At 46.1% G+C, this 14,738-nt stretch overlaps 1 long non-coding RNA gene across 1 annotated transcript in view; it reads left to right on the forward strand.

Moving 5' to 3' along the window:
- LOC146786134 (uncharacterized) overlaps positions 1-14,738 on the forward strand; it is a 92,054-nt gene that overhangs the window by 64,667 nt on the left and 12,649 nt on the right. The gene's annotated exons all lie outside the window — the stretch shown is intronic.

Here is a 14,738-nt window from a genome sequence, read left to right on the forward strand (position 1 = left end):
CAGCCATGGACCTGTCTGCCTCGCTATCCTGTGAGTCAAGTGCAAAAGGTTTACTAAGTTCCCAGTCGAGGGTCCGTGGTAGAGAGGCCCAGGGCCCGGTGCCAAATTTACCCCACTGATAACAATGGAGGCTCAGTGGTGTAACACAGGCCACTGCACTCTCTGCGATGAGGGGGGACCCTCAAGCTCCAGGGGGCCATCTCAGCACAATACTCTGATTGGAGAGCTCCTGATTGAGTCTGGAAGGGGCCCCTCCATGTACCTTGCAGGAGGGCCCCCTCAAGTTTTGTTACGCCAGTATGGGGGCTCTGTAACTTCTGACTGCCCTTGGACTCCCAAAATTGGATTTCTCCAAAGAATGTTCTCAGTATCAATGACTGTAGTATCCCATACTACATTGTATTCATACATTTAGCAATAGGAGACTCAAAGTGCATCAGTGAATCCCATTTGTACAAAAAATGTCTTATGGTAACTGCCTCATCAACCCCTCCCTGTGACTCACAAGCCCTGACACTTACACTTGAAGGTTTTACTCATCTGTCGGACTTGCTCATTCAATAAGGCTATTATTTTACCAAGTCCACTATGATTTTGAAAACCTGAAGACACTGACCAGCACCCTACTATGAAAAGTGTTCCTGTATTACTGACTTTAAGTCCAATTACCATTATCACAGACCGGGGCATCCCCCCTCCACCTCTCTGTGTCCTTTGTTAGTAATCTATCCCATCCTCATTGCCGTGTTTGGAGGGCTCCTTTGGTGCTTGGTAAGTGCGATTTGTAGGCCACAGGGGTTTTGTATATGATGGGAACAGGACAAATGGAATTTAGAATAGTAAAGACTAAGTAAGTACATAAAAGAGATAATGTGATTTCCAGTTCTGTAACAAAATAGTGTTTGTCTTGGCTAAGGGTTCTCCTCACATGTGCAATAGCATCAGAGACCAGAAATGCCAAGGCTTCCAGCCCTCAATTATGACTGCATTTTGCCACTAAATCTGTATGCAGGGATACCACTATATAGCTTGGTCTGTAGTCCTTATCATTCTTCCCACATCACAATAACCATTGTGGACTGTAATGAGCATGACTAGGACTTAGAGTAATGATTACTTTGGGTATGTAAGTAAGCCATCTACAAAATCTACTCCGTTTTTCACTATAGTTCCTGGTTTTCAAAATTCCGGCAATCTCTGCAAACTATTGAAAGGACCGGACCCATTCGATCTGGAACTTTCTAGACACTCTCTCCGATGGTTCTTTTTAGCAGCTTGAAAGTGCGAAGGGGAGAAAATCATTAATAAAAAATCAAATTAAAGTAACTCCTCTTAATACATAATAACCAGAGGACTCTTGAGGAAGGTTGGTTGAATTTATTACAAAATCAGACACATCTCAACATGAGAGTGTAGAAATACAAAGGGAATGGCCTAACACTGAATCTACGCACCCAGTTCAGATGGTGCAGCATGAACAAAATGATTAGCTCGAGAATCAGAATACAGGCAATCAAGAAGCAAGTCCAAAATCCCCTGCATCGAGGGTTCATGAATAAAGAGCATTTACTCTGCCCTACTCTATTGCTAAGGTGATATCCCTAAGTTAATGAGGAAGCATCCTGAATAGGAATAAAAGGTGTCAGTCGTGGAGTCTTCCTAAGAAGTCTCTCCACCCTTGAAATGGGTCAAGTAGCTTGAAGCCACTATTGCAAAGAAAGATCTTGTTCTGAGATGCTCCCACTCTGAAGGCGAGAAAGAAGTGGGCACTTTCCCGAATTCCAACAATCAGTTATCCACAGGTAGCTTTCTCATGAGGCACAGCATCCACATATTCGACAATGGGTAAAGTCAAGATTGTATTTTTCCATGATTTTCTCCTTGTTATTTTTCTCTGCAACAATTCGACCTTGATTCCCATGCCTTCTCTGGTGAGAAACCAACATCTCTCCTTTATCGCCTTCGAGTCATATTATTGTAACTTCTTCTCTCTCGCCAGGCTGCTAAATCAACGACATCACTTTGCCTAAGACAATGCTCCTCCACCGGCAAAGCAAAACTTGAGAAAGAACAACCTCCACAGTGCCCATGAAATTCAGAACATTAATCCTTAAGCAAAAGTTGTCTGAGGTTGCATTTCATGTATACAACTCCAGTTAACATGATAATGAATCATTTAGACATTATGAGTTCACATAAGTACATTGCATTTTGACTAATACATCTACCTAATTAGGGAAACAATATCATAAAGAAAAGTTTTAGTACGTAAGTAGTGTCAAACTTCACAACACAGTATGTTCATGTTAACTTTTTCTGTTAGCTACGTTTATTTTCGTACCCTGATTCCTCATTCTACTTGTCAGAGAACTAAAGTGTTATGTCAATACATCAACGCACTTCACAATCCTAACACCTCACATTTACACAAAACAAGATTATATGCGGGTGTGCTCTAAACATGAATATGATGCACCCCTACAATGGATTAATGAAAAAAACAGAATGTCCGCTCCATCACTCATGTGAACTCTAAGGTGTCCTGTAGAATTTGGTTTCTAAACTCCTCTGAATCATTGCTTTTTAATACCCTGTTGAACGTGCCGGCTATGCTCCCCTGAATACTTCACTCTCTTCCCACATTGTAGAGTTTGTTGCTCAGCTAATAGCATATCTCTGGTTGGTGTGGCCAGTTACAGATGTTTCTAGTACATTACAACATCAGCCCAGGTGCACACATATTTCTACAAAAGCACGCAAAACAAAGCCCATGTGTCTGCTTCTGATAAATAAGTGATTCCCAATACAAATCCTGGCAAAACTGCTCCATCCTTCAGAGCTTGGTAAATTGAGTAGTATTAGAGTGGGTATTAGCCACATCAGTTATTTTCAGAACTATGAAATGGCAGCAGTGTGTCATCAAGTGACATAAATTATTATTACTAACATTTTAAGAGCTGTGAGAGGTGAATGCTGGACTAATCATCTGGAATTAGAGGCACGTTTGGACATGATAAATATCAAATAGTGTGGGGTTTACAGAGTAACTTGATAACTTGATGAGTTTTTGTGGTTTATATTAAAAATTGAGATTTATGTGTACTGTGTATGAGATTTTATTTAGAGTCCAGGTGTTGCTGTGCTTATCTGGGGGTTAGACCTGAGTTTCCTGTTCGCAAAGTTGTCTGTCGGCTATGTGCCACCCCACCTGTGACCTGTCAATTAGTAACCCCAGGCCTAGGTCTCAAAGTCTGCCTGACCACGCATTTCTGGCTCGGGGTTGATGACACCTGAATTTGATAAAAGTGATGAGATTTTGTTCTGAAATGCAAATGTATTATTGTGCACGTTGACATCACATTATTGGAGACTTGTTGTTCTTCAGTTTTGACTATCACTACTTTCCTAGTTACTTGTATTCTACCCAATTTGAGGACTGAGATTTACAGTAGGAAACTCACAATTGCATAAAACCACACAAACACAATAGCAATATAAAAACGGGCAACAATGAGGTACACAGACCGTCAACCACCGATGGAACCAGGAGAACCAGTTCATTTACGACTCCTGCTCAGGGGCACCTCCCTCCTCACACATGTCTCTTTGTAAATGGTGCAATGCTTGGATTACAAAAGTCAAAGTCCCATTGTCTATGTCATTACCTGTGATAAACGTGAAACAGGACCCACTGATCTTAGCACACACACCTCCCTCAATTACGATCATTAAGCCCAACACATATCGATGTTACATCAGCATGAGGCGGATGCCTCTTAGTTGTTCCTTTATTGCATTAAGGTCGAGCTCAGTGCTGTTAATTATCTTGAGAATCTACCAGCTGGTTATTTGTAACCAGTGGGTGTTCGCTTTCATCTGTACTGTAAAGAAGGGTCTGGACCCTCTCGCTGATACTTGTGAGTCAGAAAACAGTCTGTATTGTTCTGGAGTGTCTTGGTACCGAGCCCAGCCAAAATACTCAGCAGTTCTTTTTTTTTTAGCCTGATGCAACAGAGCAGTCTTCTTCATTAGCAGATGTTGGTGCAACTCTCACAGCTCTTTTCCGGCAATGACCAGGGTTGGGTGTGTATGGTGATGAGGGAGTACAGGCCGCACCATCAGGGTACGAGCTGAGTGTAGGCAAACTCGCCACATTGATAGTACATATCCATCAGCATGGAGGTGTCCCATTGTCCGCAATGTGCAGTACTGTGCCATAGTTTTCATTTGTTCCCAGTGGAATGGCTCCTTTACCTCCGCAACCAAAGGAATACAGCGTAAGTTTCCGTACAATGAGGGGCTACCCCTTCCCTTTGCACCACAGATATCTATTCACCCCAGTATCCCAGATTTCCTAACATGGGGTATCTATGCTATTGTTCATCGCTTCCTCAAGAGACTCATTACCCTTTGTATCATTGAGGTAGATGGTGTTACAGTGGAACTCCATGTCTGAGGTCCATTTATTATTAAAGACGACAGTCCCAGATATGCTAAGGGCCACCCTGGTAACACAGATGGAAGCGGGAGTGGATGTGTTCATGCATTGATACCTACCTCCAAGAATCTCTTTTCTGGAAAGTCTTGGGGCCAAACAGTACCCTCCCCTATGGGGCCCCTCCTACACATCCTATCTAGCTCAGGTTGAATGTCACTAGGCTTGGTGAAAAGGTACAATGCTGTGGGATTGGCCTCATATCGGGTCAGATTTGCTACTACTCTATGGATTTCTACTGTGTTGGGTTATATCTTAGCCCTAATCCCACATAGGAAGAGGTGGAGAAGGAATTGTGCTTTTTCGGGGTCTACTGCAGGAGGTATCAGCGAACAGATGTAACATGACCTGGCTGTTGTCTTGGAGTACAATGCAGTCATGTGCTGATACCAAATGTTGTGTAAGAGGGCCCTGTGTAGTCTGTGTGGAATGGTAGGGTTGGGTTCGGTGTAATTATAAATGATGTGGAAGAGGTCCCTAAACAAGTGTGGGGATAGCTTTGGGGTGGACTCCAGGGGAGATGTCTTGTAGTCCTCTTGTGATTAGGAGTGTTTGACTTGAAAGTTCAAAACAAAAAGTCCAAGATACAGTTCGTAGTTCTCAATTCACACACTGCAGATCTCATTGGTGATGATGTGGCCTCTGAAAAGGTGGTTCACTTGGGTGCTCTATTGCCAATCTGTTGAATAAGAGCTACATCCATTGGTTAGTTTAGAAAACAGTGCATTATTGCATGTGCCCTCATCAATTCCTTCGGGGTGCCTATGCTTTTCTTTTAAGGGGTATGTTATTCCACATTAAGTTGTACGATTTTTAGTGAGGCACTGGAAGGTGCATTATTGCCCATAGGATGCATTAATTTTAAGGGTTGCTGAGCCTCCCCCCTCTCTGTGACTGAAACTATATTTTATGGGGTGATTTCATGAACATAGGATGGTATTAATTTAGCTAGGGTTCAATGGGTGTCGCCAGCCCCTCTCCCCAATGCGTACATGGGGTTTGCTATTGGTGAGGTGGTATCTTTTAAACTGCATGTGCACAGGCAATGTATAAATCGGGGGAGTGTTGCAATTGAATGTTGTTGGTGATCGTAACATGCCCTGAGATCATATGTATACCCCTCTAGTCCCAGCATGTGGTATGCAACGTGACCCTTGCCTAGGAACGCCAGGTGTCTTGACTAAGCCCTTTTTCTAGAAACATCTTTTTGGGCTAGCTTTGGGCTTCTTTTTCTCGGTCTTTTGAAAGCTTTCCTAAATCTCATGTGATCTGCTATCTCATTTATCAGGAAGAATAGAGGTGTTCTGAAAGCTGTCCCATGGCCCCCATGTGCTTCTAATATTGTGGTGCCTGAGATTGGGCTTACTGTTTCCTTCAGATGGTGTGTGTAAGGCCTGGTGTGTGTATTGGCTGATTGCTAGGCTGATACGGGGGTGAGCACATTCTGATTCTACGCTTGCTCCAATCGATCATCTGGACCCCCATTTTTCATGGACTCCCTTCTCCCTCGGACTATGTATTTTCCTGGGTTTTTGTACCTGGCAATTCTGACTATCACCAGGCACTCCAAACTGATAACACACGTCTGTCATTATTTTGGAGGGGCATGAACCATTGGAAATTTGAAAAATTGAGGGAAAGGAAAGAAAAACATTGCTACATGGAGAATCCAGAGTTTAAGATCAATAACTTGTTGAAATTCGTCTAATGAAGGTGATGGACTGGGACAGTTGGTTATTCAGACAGACCTCCCCTCCCGACTGGGAGTTTATGGGATCTTCACTATCCCAAGTGCCCTGGGAAAATCTGGCTCCTGACAGCTTTGTTTTGAAACCAAAAGGGGGCTTCCATTGGCTGGAGGCTACTAGCTTTTGGGGACACTGCTGGGACACGCACCATGAAGGAAACTTGGTCCTTGGCTGGGAGCTCAAGAATGGGGTCCTTTCGATTTGGTAAACAGAACCCCCCCAATTGGACTTGGGTGGTGGGACCTGGGTGCCTGCTTATAAGGACTGGATGAGGAGCCGCCCCTGCCCACTCATCAGACTACCCTCCTCCTGGGATGTAGTCGGCAGCTGAATGGAGCCTAGTGTCCTGCATGGCAGACTTAAGTGAGAATACCCGATCGACAAAACAAATCCAGCAGCCCTGAATTTCCAAATGTGAGTAAAGGCTTGAATTTCTAATGTTCCCTCGTTGGTCATTCTTTTGAGTTTTGGTACAGTGAATTTTTTAAATTTTGAGGTGCGCTTGAAAAGGATGTCCAACTACCTGAACCCTGTTGCGGTTGTGCGGTGGCTAACTGAATTCCCTGCATATATGTGTGTAAAGTGCATTTGGGTTCCCCTTTGCTTGGTTTTGTAGATGGATATTCAGTGGGGACTGCCCCAGGCTTATCAACCTCTTTTTGTGATATGCTTTTAGCTGGCATCAGTCGGCCATGTGGCCCATTCTGCGCAATAGTAACATTCTTTAAGGTCTGCCTGCTGTCTACCTCCCTGACTTCTATCAAAAACACAATGGTTCTGTTGGGTGAAACAATATCTTGCTAAATACGCAGCAAAAATCATACGTTATTCAAGACACCTTACAGTGAGTCACAGGTAACACATGAAACAAAAACCAAATCTCCAGTAATTTTAGTTTTTATATAAATTAAATCATTCATATATATCCAACAATTATTTGGAAAGGCCATCACAATACATAGTAATAACAATTGGTGACAAAGTGACTATTAGTGCTCAGTGAAAAAAGTGCATAACATGTACAGTGTAATTTAAAAGATCAAAATTGGCATTGGCCAGAGAACAAGGGTTTATAGTAGACCTGCGAACTACAATAATTCAATTTTACGCGGACTCTAATTGCTGGTCCAAGGGGTAATGTCGACGTTTCAACCCTTTTACTGCACTACTATCAAGTCAGTGCGGGTCTTCATCAGGACAAGGACAACATGATGATGGCCTATGATGTGGGACGGGATTTCAATCCTTCCAAGGTTAGCAACTCTTGATTAGGATTACAAGATAGAGTGAATCCAAGTATATCTTATCCAATACAACATTACTGGATCACGGGGGCATCATTACGTCTGATGTATATCAGGAATTGATACAGAAAGGTCCATAACGATCCAATCTATTTGAAGTCAGTTGAGGCGGTGTGCCGTCACTCACACCGGTGCTCTGAACAATCTTACTCGAAGAGTTTTAAAATGGCAGGCGAAAGTGCTAGCTCGTCAGCAGCCATAAGGACTTCTGCTGGTATGGCTGGGTTGAAATGTTATCTCAATATTGTTTAAATGTTTTTAAGTTTTATACATTTGTTTTGTATGAAATTTAATATGTTTAATAATATATTTAGCATAGATTTTTGTGTATACTAATTAGTGACTTTTTAATATTTTTTAAAAAGGTTAATAACAATGTTTGAGTGAGTTAGTAGGTTTGTAGGGGATGGCATTTTAAAATATATATTTTACATGTTTTATATTCATTATCACATTTTTGATTTATTCATTTGTTTATTAAATCTTCAAGTTAATAAAACTATGTTTAATGTAAATTCTATAGGTAGTTGGTTACTTTGTATATTGATTAACTATTCATTTTATTTTCTTATTATTAATAATATTGTTATTATAATAACGGTTACAGTTATTGTTTGGATTTTGTTTGATACATTCAAATAGTTTTTTCACATTTTTATTTTTTGTGGGTCATTTGGTTTGTAGGGAGGTAGGATGGAAGTGTTTTGAAATATATTTCTATTAATTTCGTATTTTTATTGCTTATTGTTAAAATTGTGTAATAAATAAGTAAAGTCAGTGTTTAAAATTTTTCATATTGACTTTTCCTACGCTTGTTTAAATTTGTTCTTTTTTAATTTATGTAAATTGTTCATATAATATGCCTTTTTAATTATAAAACCAATTGTTATGTTGTGTCTATTTATTTAAAAATGTATATACTGTATTTAATTGTCTTTTACTATCGATTTATTAGATTTTGAAAATAAAATCTGCATTGATTTATATCTTCTTTGAATATTTAATGTATTGTGTTTGTTGAATTTTGAGTGGTAACATTTTTTTACTTTTATTATGCGTTTGTGAATGGTAATTTGTTTGAGTTCTAAACATTTTGTGCTGCTGTTCGGTGACAACATTTACCTACTGTTGTTTAAGTGCACAACCTTAATATTGTTACCATCATCATCGTTAACTTTATTCGGTCATTGAGACCATCAAAGTACAGCGGCATACAGAAATATGATATTTGAAGCAAAGATTTGCATGATAAAATTGGAAGCCAAGGTAGATGACATTATTTATGCAACAACAAAGCATATTGAAACCCGAGCCATTAAGGGATAAAAAAACAAGTTAAGACACGTTAAAAAAACTGACTTCCAAGGTATTAAAACCATACATGATAAAAACACATAGAAAATACAAAAAGTGCTAGTGCATAATTAGTAAAAGTGCAAATTAGCTCAGTTCACTATAGTTTGTACATGAGTCAGAAAATGCCATAATCATAAGACATCAGGTACGAACTGAACACTTTGTACAGGGTAATACTTAAACAAAGGATATGCTCAATTCATTTTAGCTTCTGCCTCCTAATGAACCAAAACCTCCCTAAGAATTTGGCCATTGCACATACTATTAATGGCCTTGTATCTGTCCTGAGGATACATAGTGCCTCTAGGTGAGTGTGGGTTCCTAGTTGTCTGCAAACAGGGGCTAACCAAATGGTTCTTGGGTTTTTGTATAGAGGGCATGCAAAGAGAATATGCTTAGTTGTTTCCTCTATCTCAAGGTAACATGGGCAGTTGATAGTTTTCACTTGTGAGCCCCTATTCCATGATGCAGTAAGATAATTTAATGGGAGACATCCAAATCTAAATTGAATAAACAGCTTCCTCTCTTGCGGAACAGTAATACGGTCCATATAGGGCTCTTATACACCAACCATCTTAAACTCCATAAAATCTATCGTGTGTCGACCACCTTGCACTTGTGTAACTATTCTCTCTGCCACCCATTTCCAAAAGTGTGCCTTAACTCACTCTCTGCTAGGTTGTAAGCTTAGATCTTTTTCTTCCCAGAGGTTCCCCAGCCCTATTTCAATCAGCAATGTTTTAACATTGTGAAACCAATCAATTTTTTTTAAACGATCCAGCTTAAAAATCTCCTCCATGGCAGTCGCATAATGGACAAGCTCAGATGTATTTTTAATGCAAAGCCAAAAGAGAAGAGGTCGAAGCCTCGCTTTATCAATAATAGTAGTTCTGCCCAAATCTAGTCGTAGGGTAGTGAGCGGAGTACTCTGGGGAAGTGAACAAAAGTTGCCTTAAGAATGTATTCTCTGCAAGAAGCAGAACCTCCAAATGATCAAATCCACAGATTTCGGCCCCGTAAAGAGCCAAACCAACCACCTTCTGATCATATATCTGTAGTGGTGCTGCTATCGGTCTAGATTGTGATCAATCAATCAATCAAGAATTTGTAAAGCGCACTACATACCCGTGAGGGTTTCAAGGCGCTGGGGGGGGGAGCTGCTACTATTGGTCGAAGAGCCAGGTCTTAAGTTGTCTCCTGAAGGTCAGCAGGTCTTTGGTTTGGCGTAGGTAGAGGGGGAGGGTGTTCCAGGTCCTGGCGGTGCAATGGGAGAAGGATCTGCCTCCGGAAGTAGTTCTACGGATGCGCGGGACCGGGGCCGGGGCGTGGTCAGCAGAGCGGAGTTTCCTGTTGGGAACGTAGAAGGAGAGCCGATTGTTGAGATAGGCTGGTCCGGTCTTGTGGAGTGCCTTGTGTGCGTGGATCAGGAGTTTGAAGGAGATTCTCCTGTCGATGGGGAGCCAGTGCAGGTTCCTCAGATGGGGGGTGATGTGGTCGCGGCACTGGACGTTGAGGATCAGGCATGCAGAGGCGTTCTGGATTCTCTGCAGTCTGTTGATGAGCTTGGACGAGGCTCCGGCTTAGAGGGCGTTTCCGTAGTCGAGTCTGCTGCTGACTAGGGCCTGGGTGACTGTTTTCCTTGTGTTTGTCGGGATCCATCTGTAGATCTTGCAGAGCATGCGGAGGGTGTTGAAGCAGGTGGAAGAGACTGCGCTGACTTGTTTGGTCATGGTGAGTTTAGAGTCGAGGATGACTCCCAGGTTGCGTGCGTGGTCGGTGGGGGACGGGGCGGTCCCCAGAGACGTGGGCCACCATGAGTCGTCCCATGCTGAGGGGTTGGACCCAAGGATGAGGATCTCGGTCTTGTCTGTGTTTCAGTTTAAGGCGGCTGTCCTCCATCCAGTCTGCGACGGTCTTCATTCCCTGGTGGAGGTTGGATTTGGCGGTGAGAGGGTCCTTGGTGAGGGAGAGGATCAGCTGAGTGTCGGCGTAGAAGATAATGTTGAGGTTGGGCTGTCGGGCGATGCGTGCTAGTGGTGCCATATAGACGTTGAACAGCGTCGGGCTGAGGGAGGATCCTTGAGGGACGCCGCAGATGATCTCGGAGGCATCGAACCGGAACGGACTCTCTGAGTTCTGCCGGAGAGGAAGGAGGTGGTCCAGTCCAAGGCTTTCTCCCGGATTCCTGCGTCTTGGAGTTGCGTGTGTAGTGTGCGGTGGCAGACGGTGTCGAAGGCGGCAAAGAGATCCAGGAGGATGAGGGCCGCCGTCTCGCTATTGTCTAGAAGGATCCTGATGTTGTCTGTGGCGGCGATGAGGGCGATCTCGGTGCTGTGGTTCCTGCGGAATCCTGATTGGAACGGGTCCAGGATGCTGTTGACTTCGAGGTGACGTATGAGCTGGGTGTTAACTATCTTCTCGATGACCTTTGCTGGGAATGGAAGCAGGGAGAAGGGTCGGAAGTTCTTGAGGTCGCTCGGATCCGCCTTGGGTTTCTTCAGTAGGGCGTTGATCTCTGCCTGCTTCCAGTTCTCAGGGAAGGTGGCGGTCTCGAAGGAGAGGTTGATGATTTTGTGCAGGTGGGGTGCGATGGAGTTGCTGGCTTTGTTGAAGATGTGGTGCGGGAGAGGGTCAGACGGGGATCACGGAGTGGATTGTTCCCATGGTCTTGATTGTGTTCGCGATGCTCACGTTGGTCCAGGTTGTCAGGGTGTCGTGGGCGATGGGGTGCGGTGAGTCCGGTGCGGCGAGGTCAGCAGGGGTCGTCCGGGGTTTGAAACTGTCATGGATGTCGGTGATTTTCAGGTGAAAGAAGGTGGAGAGGGAGTCGCACAGGACTTGCGATGATGGTGGGATGTCGTTGGCACTGGAGCTGGGGTTGGAGAGTTCCTTCACGATGGTGAAGAGCTCCTTGCTGTTGTGTGCGTTGTTGTCAAGGAGTTCTGCGAAGGAGGTCCTTTTGGCGGTCCTGATGAGGTGGTGGTGGTTGTGGATGGCGTCTTTGTGTGCAGCGCGGCTGTCTGGCATCTTGTCGCTGTGCCATATGTTCTCCAGTTTCCGGCAGGTACGTTTTGAGTCGAGGAGTTCCGGGGTGAACCAGCTCACTCTTTTGCTGGTGTCTCTGCTGGTGGGTTTTTTCAGCGGGGCTACGGTGTTGGTGCAGTCGTTCATCCAGCGTTCGAGGGTAAGTGCACCCTCATCGGGATTGGTGGGGTTAGTCAGAGGGTTGAATGCGAGGCTTGTCTGTAGTTGTTCTTGAGTGACTTTGTCCCAGCAGCGACGGAGGGTCTGTAGTGTGCGGTGGTGTGTCAGGGGTTTTCGGAAGGAGAAGTGGATGTAGTGGTGGTCTGTCCATGTGAGTTCGGAGGCGTGGCTGAAGGTGACGTGGGGGCTTGAGGAGAAGATGGCATCTAGCATGTGGCCGGCGATGTGGGTTGGCGTCGTGACGAGCTGTTTTAGTCTGAGGTTGGCGAGGTTGCCGATCAGGGTGGAGGAGTTGTTGTCGTTGTTGTTCTCCAGGTGATAGTTCAGGTCTCCGAGCTGGATGTAGTCGGTGGAGGTCAGCGCGTGCGTGCTGATGAGGTCGGCGATAGAGCCGCAGAACTGAGGCCGGGGTCCTGGCGGTCTGTAGACGAGGGTTCCTCTTAGGGTGGTCTTGGGGTCCGTGTGGATCTGGAAGTGCATGTGTTCGGCGGTGCTGAGGGTGTCATTGGTGTTTGTGGAGAACCTGATGGTGTTTTTGTGGACGATGGCGATTCCTCCTCCGGCCCTGTTGGTGCAGTCTCTGCGGGTGATCTTGTACCCGTCTGGGATGGCTATGGCGATGTCTGGCGAGAAAGCTTCGTTCATCCAGGTCTCGGTCAGGAAGGCGACGTCCGGTGATGCGGTGTAGAGTAGGTCCCAGAGTTCGACGGCATGTTTGTGTGTGGAACGGGTGTTGATCAGGATGAATCTAAGCTGGTTGGGTTCCTTTGTGGCAGGCGTCTTGGCGCTTTCGCGGCAGGAGAAGCTGCAGTCCCGGCAGGTGAAGGGACCATGGGTGCGCTTCGGTGCGGCCTTCCAGCAGGTGTGGGTCCTTCCTGGGTTGAGAGTGACGTGGGTGTTGGCGTCGTAGTGGAGGCGGCGGTCCTCGTGGCTGCTGCGGGGGCCATGGGTTCTGGCGCTGGGCGCGGTCCAGGCGCGGAAGGGGTGCAGACGGGCTTTCCTTAGGTGTGCCTTCGGCGCGCCAGCGGCGCGGCCGCAGTGCGGCCGCCATATATCGGGAGGTGGGGAGGGAGGAGCAGCTGGGAGGCGGGAGGTGAGGGACGGGTGGAGCGAATGGGTGTGGAGGGGGCGGGGCCACAGGGGAGGCAGCGGCGGGCTCGGGGGAAAGGAGAGCGGTGCTGGGCATGGACTCGAGCAGGGGGCACAGAAGTACAAAAAGCACAAAATCAGAGGGGCACAGAAGGCACAGAAGTCAGTGGTACAGAATATAAGGGGGCACAGAGGTTGGCGAGGGGTACAGAAATCAGAAGGGGGCACGGAAGCAAAGCAGCGAGCGGGGGGCAGGGGGGCACAGAAGAGGAGCGGGCAGACTGGCAACACAAGCAACAGGCACAGCGGAAACAAACCTTAGGCCGCCAATGGCCACCCGGGATGAGGCGTAGGTGGAAGCCTAAGGGTGGTGGAGGGCCTCGATATTACCAGGGGCAGCAGAGACAGCGGGGGTGCAGGCAGAGCTGCAGCGGGGGGAGCGACCTACCAGAAGGTCAAGGGTCACTCTCCTCACCGCGCAGCGGCCGCCATATATGGGGAGGTGGGGAGGGAGGAGCAGCTGCGAGGCGGGAGGCGAGGGACGGATGGAGTGAATGGGCGCGGAGGGGGCGGGGCCACAGGGGAGGCAGCGGCGGGGACGGGGGAAAGGAGACCGGCGCAGGGCACGGACTCGAGCAGGGGGCACAGAAGTACAAAAAGCACAAAATCAGAGGGGCACAGAAGTCAGTGGTACAGAATATAAGGGGGCACAGAGGTTGGCGAGTGGTACAGAAATCAGAAGGGGGCACGGAAGCAAAGCAGCGAGTGGGGGGCAGGGGGGCACAGAAGAGGAGCGGGCAGACAGGCAACACAAGCAACAGGCACAGCGGAAACTAACCTTAGGCCACCACTGGCCACCAGAGATGAGGCGCAGGTGGAAGCCTGCGGGTGGTGGAGGGCCACGATATTACCGGCGGCAGCAGAGACAGCGGGGGTGCAGGCGGAGCTGCAGCGGGGGGGAGCGACCTACCAGAAGGTCATGGGTGATGACCTATGTTAGCCCCAGAAGTCTTCCTCTGCTGTAGATTTTGCTTCAAAATGTGTTGTTTCCATTCTATTTTTTCGGTGAGGGTTCTGCCAAGATATACAATGGAGTCTACCCTTTCCAGCGGAATCCCCCCCAGTAAAAGTTTCCCTTTAAATGATTTGTGCGGGGTTCAATAGCAATAGTTTAGTCTTTGAGGTGTTTACTTCTAGACGTTTCCTCACACAAAAAGACATGAAGCGATCTAATAGGAGTTGAAGGCCACTTGGGGTTTTGGAGACTAATAGCGTATCATCCACAAAAAGCAATGTGCTTATTTCTACACTCCCAATGATAATATTGTTACAAAAATATTCTGGGACTCAAATAGCACGCCAGAAATATTGTGATATCTAACCCTGGGCGTAGTACTACGCTACGCTCGCGGAACGTGATTAGTTTGCGCTACTACGCAAATTGCACGTAGCACAGTGCAAAAACGCATAGCGTAGCGGGAATTTTTTGCTTGTTCGCGGTCCTCAACGTCAAGTTGGCGACCGCGAGCGAGCAAAATCAAC

The sequence above is a fragment of the Triturus cristatus genome, chromosome 11, assembly GCF_964204655.1.
Source record: "Triturus cristatus chromosome 11, aTriCri1.1, whole genome shotgun sequence".
NCBI classification, from domain to species: domain Eukaryota; kingdom Metazoa; phylum Chordata; class Amphibia; order Caudata; family Salamandridae; genus Triturus; species Triturus cristatus.